At 48.8% G+C, this 9,593-nt stretch overlaps 1 long non-coding RNA gene across 2 annotated transcripts; it reads left to right on the top strand.

Moving 5' to 3' along the window:
* Positions 1-632: 632 nt before the first annotated feature.
* On the top strand, positions 633-5,424 carry LOC128910894 (uncharacterized). Of its 2 annotated transcripts, none has more exons than XR_008466923.1 (4): positions 633-3,021; positions 3,341-3,626; positions 4,828-5,173; positions 5,278-5,424. It is a non-coding gene; the product is annotated as an uncharacterized LOC128910894 (long non-coding RNA). The 2 variants fall into 2 exon arrangements; XR_008466922.1 differs by having other exon boundaries at positions 5,273-5,424.
* The last annotated feature ends 4,169 nt before the right edge of the window (positions 5,425-9,593 follow it).

Raw genomic sequence — 9,593 nt, 5'->3', positions numbered from 1 at the left:
CCTTTCAGTGGGCAAGGACCTTGTTACTGTCATAAACATTCCCATTACAATCTTATGTGCTGCCTGAAAAAAAGATTATTTTGACAAAACCTAGATCGTCTAATGACGATCCTGCAAAGTCCATAAACACGGCCCCAGGATTTCATGGCGGCCAACTGCCCTCCCCGACCCCCCGTTTCCTCTTTGGAAGAAAAGCCACCGGCACCCTGTTGTGGCGGGGGCAGCTCGGCTGTCCGCCCTCTCGGGCACTGGCTGTCCCTGTTCCTGAGGGAGACGGTCCCTCTGCGGGCCGAAAGGCACAGCCCGAGGGTGCCCGACCCGTCCCCCACTGAGGAGAACAACGGCCCGTCGCCGGTGGGGCGGCCGCCATCACCTCAGTGCAGGCCGGGAGAGCAGGGTGGCAAGGACCGCGGACGCGACACCCGCTGCTGCCTCCCACAACCGAACGCCGCCACAGCGGCGGAGGCCCCACCGCGATCGTCGCCAGGCCTGTCGCGACCCTCCCGGCACGCGGCGATCGGGAAATTCCCGCCGCTCGCATCACTTCTCGGAACGGCCGCACCGCGCCCCGCCGGCCATATCCCTCCGCGGCCGCGCGCCCAGGCCCGGACTAACCCCCTCGCGGCACGCGAACGGAAAGGCAAGGCCCGCCCCGGCGGACAGCTTCGGGATCTGATTGGCTCGCTCGGCCTGATTGGCAGAGCCCCCCTGCACCCCGCCGCCATGTTGAGCGGGGAGGGGGGTGCCGTCCCCACAGCCGGTCGTGTCCTCGGGTGTCCCTGGCGGGCCCAGCGCTGCCTGGCACGCCCGGGGCCCTGGCGGTAGCCACTCCCCTCGGCTGCGGGTTTGAGCTGGCGCTGTGGGCTGGCGAAGCCGGCCGGTATCGCCCCGGCGGGAAGGGGGGGTGTTCCTGAGGAGATCCGGCGCCTCTTCCTGCCGGTAGCGCGACGCTGTCGCCGCCGCTATAAGGCCCCTGTCTGGAGAAGGAGATAAGGCTGGGCCGGCCGGCTGGGTCAGGCCTTGCCTGGAGCAGGGACCATCTCTGTTCCTCTGCCTGGGCACAGTCTGCTGGTCTCTGCTCGTCCTCTCCTAGCCTAGAAGGGCCCAGTGCCCTGCACATTCGCAGTCGTGTGTTGTAACCCCTCTCTCATGAACCAGCACGCTGATCCGTAATCCAGCAGCAATTCAACAAACAGCTATGGGACTGCAAACCAAAAAAAGAGACCATGACTACTGCAGCTGGGAATGGATCAAAGAGGAAAGTCCAGGGCCCACAGGATCTGCTAGAGAGGACGTGCTTGCTATTAGCTACCCGTGATAACTTTGTGCATGCCTGTAGGACACCTGTCAGCCAGATGGGCTCATCAGTGCAGTTTTGACCTTGTGTGACAAGCTGAGAGCTCTGTGGGGAGGGCACAGAAAAGATGTACTATTTTTTTCCATTGGTTGTCGAGGATGAGCAAACCTGGTCAGAGCAGAGGGCTCAGAGAGCAAGGTTGCCTAACCCCCGTGGAATGGGGACAGGTTGCAGTATAATAATTAATTGAGCAAAGGGTCAGAGTAGTTCAGTGCTGCCAGGGTTTGCTGTGCTAAGAAAGCCTGAGATAAAAGCATTTGTAGAGAGATACAAAGCCAAGATCTGTAGTCAGGGAGAAGAAAAATTGGTGCAGAAGCCTGGTCTGCCAAGCTTCCCCAGGAGTGGCCTTGCTGAAGGAGGCTGAGGTGCAGGCGGCCCGGGCTGCCCTTCATCTGAGCCACCCGCCTGGGGTGCGGAATAGCTGGGTGCAGCACCTGATTCTGTGTCACGGTTACAAGGATCAGTCAAACTTTCCTCGTTCTACGGGAAAGTCTTTTAGAAAGATCACCAAGTCCGCAGTACACAATGTTTGCTTTTTACCCTTCCTTTCCGTTTATAATTTGGGGTTTGAGAGACAGTCTGTAACTATCACTGAAATAGTGCTTTTTATAGAAATAGAGCATTTAATTGGGAGGTGCTGTACTTGTAGGTTCATGACTCGGCAGGGATTCTAGTTAGTTGGAAGGGTTGGTGTGCTCACCCTATTTTCCTGGTCCTTTTGCAAGCTCCCTCCCTTTAGCCGTGTACTGAACAGTCACCGAGATTTTAAAAGCAATTTTTACATAGATTAAAAAAAATCACAGCACCAACCCGGAACATCACTGGCCTTTAAAAAACCTCCAACAGTCTCCTGTGTTGCATTAACACAGCCAAAAAAAGTCCAGTGAACCCATAATGCTAGCACTAAGCATCTCTGCGATGCAAAAGCAGTTTACAGTCCATCGAATGCCCTGAAGGTTAAAGAAATAGTAATAAAAAGGGGAGCTGGGAAAAAAATTTCCATGGTTGGCTCGGTTCTCTAACCCTCAAATTATTCTGAAGGTGAAAATACCAGGTTCCTTGGTATTTGCAGAAGGCAAATGGCTCTTTCCGTTTTCATAGCAGTTAGCAATGTGTGCCAAAAGCGCTGAAAAGAAGGAAAAACAAGTCATGCGAGCAGCAGGTGTCACTCGTTGCAGTGGAATTTGCCCTCCTTTTTTTTTTTTTCCCTTCCATGCACACACCCATCATGTATTAGTTTTAATTTGCTCCGGTTTGGCAGGTAACACTTTGATGTTTTAAAAACCTGAAGTGTATTTGCTTTCCTTAGGTGGCTCAACCTGCCTGAACCATTCTTCCCAGTTCTTGATGTTTTTGTATGTATGTTTTTTAATTCAATAAAGTTGAGCAATGGGTTGTCCCCTCAGCTGTTTCACAATTGGAAGTCTTTGCTATGCCAGAAAGGTTTGCTGTAGCGTGTTTAAAAATAAAAGAGTGCAAACAGCCTGCGGTAGCTCGTGATCTGGTACCTGATGTCTCCAAACTGGTAAACAGGGAGTTACATTAATGTTTTATTTTGCAACACAGTCCACAGCAGGCTGTGCCCACCTGGGTGGCCCCCTGGCTGTAGAAGCATGCCCAGATGTGCACAGCAGACAATGTAAACCTGTTAACGAAACGGCATGGTAAGTTCATGCTTTGTTGCCAGGACAGTACACTGCTGGAAGACAATGGCAATCAGTAATTGCTGGTTGAGTCATGAATGTGATTGCGTTAATGAGCCTAATTCTCTTGTGCCCTTTGGCCTGGGACTGTAGAGTTCATGGAAGCTCTGTACGCAGATGGCTACTGGCATTAAACTGGACACTAAAATACGTGTGTTTGGTGTCGTATGTACACGCATAACAGCCTACAATCACCTACCGGATTTGCAGTGTTGGTGTCCAGGTAGATTTGGCGTCAGTGCTGTGTTGCCACCAGCCTTTTATATTTGTTCTTCCTCAGCCTGCAGCTGCAGAGGCTCCCACACCGGGCTGCCAGGAGGCACCGTCGGAGCACGAGCCCCACCGCTGGCCCTTTGGGAGGGAACGACTCCCAAGCAGACGAATGCACCCGGGACTGGGATATAGCAGCATATCACGCCTTCCCAGTCTGTGGTGTCTGTCCTGTGTCCGTACTTTTCATAGAATCACAGAATCATACGCGCATTTCTACACCACCTGGCAATGCTGCTTCATTCTTCCAGGCTTCCGATTGCAGTTACGGACTCCAGAGCTGAGCTGAAAAGAAGGTAGGGCCAGCTTCCGAGAGAGCCTCGTGGGAAGGGAGTTTTAGGATATCCTAACAGCTCTCTCCTAGCGGGTAATTAGACCACCCCCGAGGATTTTACAGGTTTGTCAGCAAATATTTCGCAAAAGATAATACAAGAACAGGCTCTTAGCAAAGAACTGCAAATTGCAACGTGCAATAACCTTAACAGAATAGAAAGGATTTGTTTGGAAAAATAAGAAGCTGCCATGACAGAAAAATCTAATTTCCCTAAACAAGGATAGATGTCAGTGTGTAAGAAAACAAAATGATGGGAAATTAGGCAGTAAAGTATTTTGACATGAGCTGGTATCTGAAAGTTTCTGCTGTCACATCAAGTAGACCAGACTAAGAGAACAGAGACTGTTGTTAGAGCAACTCAATCATTGCATTCAACTAATTTTTCACTTTGGAGATTTTAGAAAGTTGATTTTTTTTTTTTTTTTAATACCAAATCATTTAGGAGATTCACTTAAATTCTTCATGCGGAATCTGATAAATTAACCGAGAATCTAGAATTATCTGCCATGTCAGTGATAAAAACATGCTTTATCAGCTCTAATAGGACTTCTGATTGCAAGTACGCTTCCAGTACGGGGCGAATACTGAGTTTGCATTGACATAAACGAGTTTGGCACCAGAAGACTTGGCAGCGAAATTTACTCAGGCTGGAGAAACGGTGTTTTACTCTGTCAAATTATGACTTGAAGAGGAATTAGTTAGGCACTTCTATAAAAGATTTATGGAGACTCCAGTTTTGGACTCTAAATTAACAGCTCAGAGGAACAATGAAGATAATTTGAAATCGTTCCCAGAGGGTGATTTCTTTAAACTCTTACTCACTGGTTTTGAAAGAGAAGAGGAATTCAGTAGCGTGAGTTATATCCTGTAGTTTTTACCGTGAATAACTTGGTGTGAAACCAGAAGTGTAATTATAAATACAGCCTTTTATACAAGTGTTTCTCTGTTTCGTGTTAACTGATTCTTTACCTTCCCCTCCCTAAATCTCTCACTCAGCTGGTTTCAGTGCCATTCCTCTGCATTCCTCCTGGCGTGACTCATTTCTCACTTACTCCGCTGAAGCTACAGTTGGTGGCTGGCTTTAATTCTTTAATAAGAAAAGATTAAAACATTGTTCCTGTGTGAAAACAAACCTTTTTTCTTTTTTCTTTTTTTTTTCCAAGGATGCTGTCATCTAGAATGTAAAAATATGCTGCTGAACTGGAATATTTGTGTTCTTCAAACCTCGTACTCAAGATCCAGTATCTGTTGCCTTTTGCTTTCTCAGTAAATCTGCGTTTCCGTAAGAGTGTTTTATAGATTTTTCAGGAGACTCCAGTGCAGGCTCTGAAGCATTTGGATGCTGGATAGTTGAAGCCCGTGTCCTTTACTCATTCTTTGAGTTTATGGACTCAGGGCTTGAGGTTTCGCATCACAATACATGCTAATTGCTTAGCGTTCCATCAAAAGAAGTACAAGGCATTTGGAAAATAAGTCTAAATAAAGAATGCTCGCTGTACTTCAAAATCGGTAAGCTTTTCCTATGGACTGGTACTTACCAGCTCACCTATTTGCAAACAGTAGTTTGATGCATTTGCAAATTGAACAACATGTTTAAAGTAATTTTAGTTCAGACCTGTTTTCCAGCACGTTTAAAATTCAAGCCTCCTCGAGAGACATCGGCATTCAAGAAAAAACACGTGGAATTTGATTTATCAGACCTTATCATGGCCAGACAATGATATGGCAGCAGAAGTCATATTCAGATGCAGAAGATCGGTGAGAGCCCATTTCATCTGCACACAGGTTATGTGTCTTAAATAAACGTGTTTGAGAAATAGAAAATGATAAATGTGTCCAGCTACAACCGACACTTGAGGTTAACGCACTGGCCTTTGGACTGTCGTCGGCAGCTTCTGAGAAGGGGCAGGGCTGGTGCCAGCAATACTGTCATGGCAGGGACAGCCCAGACCTTCCTCCTCCGGGTCAAGGTCGCTGTTCCCATAAGCAGGAGGCAGATGAACCCTCACCGGTTCAGCAGCACCTCGAGGTGTGAGAGGCGATGCACTGCTGGTACAGCTGCTTCAACTCCGGGAGTGCCAAACCCTGGCAGGGGGATAGACTGGACAGTGGTGCCTTAACACATGCCCGTCTGTGTCTCTAAATGCCCCATTGGCCAAAACGTGAAGATAACTACCATTAAGGCTAGACCCCTGTGCTTCAGCATCTCGGGAGGCTGGATGCGAGAAGCTTAGTAGGCTTGGGTCTTCCACAGGTTGTGTTTGTCTATGGCATGGACCTCGTGCAGTCAGGAGCAGCTGGAGTTGTGTGTAAAATGCAGGCAGGCAGATCTGGGAGGGTATAACAATTACTTTGCGCTAGTGTAGCTAATTACCCAAAATGTGTGACCACAGTAAGATGACGTCTCTTCTGCCAAGTGGCTCTGAGAAGCGGGCAGTTTCTGCTACACCGTTTGACTCATCACCGTTTGACTCATCCCCAAAAACATGGAGGGGTATTACACAAACAAGCAATTTCATGTCCCTGAGGTACACGGCAGCTACCAGGCCACCGCTCCAGGCAGAGGTGATGCTGCAGGAGCGGGCAGTGAGCTCTACTGTCCCCGTCCCTCGGGGCAGCCTGTCCCTGGAGGGTCAGCAGTGCCACCGAGCTTTGGGAATGGGGAAAATGCAGGACTAGGCTCGATGTTGTCCCCACCAGGTGGTCAGCACTTTAAAGAGATGCTCTGCAGGCATGCCTATACAAACATCTGCCTCAGATCCATCCCAGGGAAGTTACCGTGGGTCTGACAGTATTTCCATCTGGAGGCAAGAAAACGGGGAAAATAGCAAATGGGAAAGTACGACGTTGAGCACGGGACGGGTTCCCCAGACTCACAGCAGAGCCCCTTGCTTCAGCGAGAGGCTCTTGCACCCTGCGTTGTCGTGACGGTGACAGGTCTGAACTGGGAACGTGCTCCGGTTTGTCCTTCGCGTGCAGGTGTGGTTCTCACAGACACTCCGCAGCCGAGCGGGCCAGTAGCTGCGGGCGGTGGAGCACGGAGGCGCAGGGTCACGGTGTTAACTGGGAATAAGTCACAGCAGAGCCACCGGCACAGAGCGTGAACAGAAGCCAGCACCGATGGGATGGAAAAGAACAGGCTGTAACCTGAAAGGCACACATCAGAGATGGATTTCGCTCTGGTTCGTGCAGGAGGATATTTGTCACGATGGGGGGAGGCCTGAATTATTTTTAGGGGTTGCATCATGAGTCTGCAGCTTTACAGGACGGAAAAGGAAAGGGGAGGCTTGTCTGGCGAGGGCTGACCCTGCTGCGGCGGAGCAGAGCGATGCACACACAGCCCTGGGAAGCCAAGGCGTGCGTACGAGCCACCCAGTGCTGCTGCAAGTGCAATGTCTGGTTTTATCGTTACAGGCAGTGACACTCGTAGCCTGCAAACCCCAGCATCACACGTGCTCTCCTCATCCGGGACCACGCAAGCAGCAGTGTGACTCTCAGACTGAGCCCAAGCGAGCATTTCCTAGCAAAAACTGGTTAAGATTGAATGGTTTTACCCAGGAACTGCCTAACGGAGGCGTGCTGTGTAGGCTCAGAGCATCAGGAGCCTTGTCTTGTTTTCTGCCCATCCAGGTTGCATTCGCAGCCCTGGTCCAGCTGCAGCGAGACGCTTCGGTCTGACAGCCACCTTGCTCCGCAGCAGGAAGCCCAGGTGACTTTCCCAGCCCGACTGCAGCATTGCCATCAGCCCGGACGGGCTCCTCGGGGCACGGTGAGGTTGTGGAGCATGTTTGCGAGCCCGAGAGAGGCTCCGTGCTACGGCAGCGAGCGTGCCGAGGCCGCAGGACCACATCCTGCTGTGGGTGACGGTGCTGGGGGGGGTGACCGTCTCCCAAAACATTATCTGATAGACTGCAGGAGCAGCTGCACAGGCTAGAAAACATCGAGCTGCAGCCAGCCAGCAATTTCACCAGGTGTTTCCTACAGACAAAGATACAGGCAGTACAGAAGTGCTTCATCTCATGTAAATAGCAAGCAAATCTTTCACCGCTTCATCCATTTGCGTATTTGTGTTTGCTGAACTGTGGATCAGCGCAGAATGAGCGTAAGGCCGGGTCGTGATAGTACTATCCGCACGCCGTGCCTCGGGTGCACGCAGCAGTTACCAGAAAGGGCTCTTGGGCTGTTCAAAACCTCTCTGAAAGGGGCGCGAGGGTCACCCAAAGGGCTGTGCACCCTCTCCAGCTGGGCTTGTTTTGTTTTATTTTGTTTTGTTTGTTTGTTTGTGGGTTTTTTGGGTTTTTTGTTTTTTTTTTACAGCAAGAATTCCACAGCTCCGTTAGCTTGAAGAGGTGCCCTTTGATGTATATAATATAAAAAGCTGCTTTTAATATTGAACAAATCGTCATTATGGCCACAGAGGAGGGCATGGAGCAGAGAGGCGGCAGTGCTGGGGGCGAGTTGAACACGTCAGCTGGCCGCCTTCTTTCACTGTAGGAATCGCTGTAATGGCCTGCGAGCTGTTCAAGCATTTCTTCATGGTTTTGCAAGCTTTTTCTGCCTTTAGAGCTTTTTCAAGGGTCTTATTAACCTCAAGAGGCCTTTTATTCTGTTTTTTCCTCTCCAGAGAACAATTCAAAGCAGAAAGATCAGGTCCATCGGGTCCTTGCCTCTTCACCTCTGCTCCTCTGTCAGGGACATTATTTCTCCTACAGCATTTAAGTGAAATCTCTGCTGAGATCCAAGTCAGTGGCAAATTTCCCACTGGTTGCAGTAAAGCGTGAAATTCTGTCCTTGTGGGCGTAGTGGGGCAGCTTAGAAAAATAGCACAGCCTCTTAGAGTTTATATATCACGTTGCCGAAAGTAACTCACTGGTAAAGTGGAAACTTATTGGAAAGACACCTTTAGGAGTCCTGGCAGGTGGAGGTGATGCTAAATATTGCCCCTGTTCATTGGCGCTCACGTCGGAGCTACGCGAAAGCTCATGTCGTAGCTCACGATCCAAGAATGTGAAAGAGGTTTTAATAATGTATCTTGCTAGCCGTTATTGGACAAGCTTCGCTATACTCTGCGAGGTTAACTATAAGCAGAAATTTAATTCCTTTAGCTCTTTGCCAGTAGTGAATTTGATGTGGCTTTGTTTATATATGACAACTGTATCTATGGGGTTTTGTAGGTGGTTGTTTGCCATCTAGTGGGTTGATGCGATTTTGCAGAAAAGCGTTAAGGAGGTGATTTTTGTATCATCCCCACTCACTCGCAGAGGAGGGATGCTGAGATACCAAGCACCTTGCTAGCAAATGGAGAGGAAATTAAACTGCTAATGTGTGGGCGAGATTTTCCTTACTGATAGAACCAACAGCAATGTTAAACACACACAGATATTGCCACCAATGGACTAAAAGTCATTTTCAAATAAAAGAAACTGGTAGTCTGAAATAATTAGTTATAGCTGTCATCAATGAGCTCTGTCCCCATAGCGCTGAGAGAAACCTGGCGTGTGAGTGTAGACAGAGTATACAGAATATTTTCAGTACCAGTTAATTAGGAACAAGGGAAGGCTTGAAAATTCATGTTAGCAGGTCATTTGTGAGTGTAGGCACATCTTGTTCAACAGTTGACATCAGAAATCAGCATTTCTACCATTATAAGCAAAGTTCCCCCATACTGTATAGTACCGTATGTTAGAGTAAGGCTTTTGTTTAATATAATTCTCCTTTTAGTCAACATAACTGAATAATTCTGTCACTTATTTTTAGAGCAGATCACAGTCTGAACTAGGAGATCCTTAAAGACGCTCTAAGCTTTATCTAGTTTCTGAAAAGACTGACAATATCATTTGCTAGTATTTCCCTAAATTAATAAAAACCAGGTTTTGGCAAGTATATGTAATTTGATGCTTGGGTATCAGATACAGGCAAGTAAAACGCC

This window comes from Rissa tridactyla, chromosome 6 (assembly GCF_028500815.1).
Source record: "Rissa tridactyla isolate bRisTri1 chromosome 6, bRisTri1.patW.cur.20221130, whole genome shotgun sequence".
Classification (NCBI taxonomy): Eukaryota; Metazoa; Chordata; class Aves; order Charadriiformes; family Laridae; genus Rissa; species Rissa tridactyla.
This window is presented reverse-complemented; position numbering and strand designations above follow the sequence as displayed.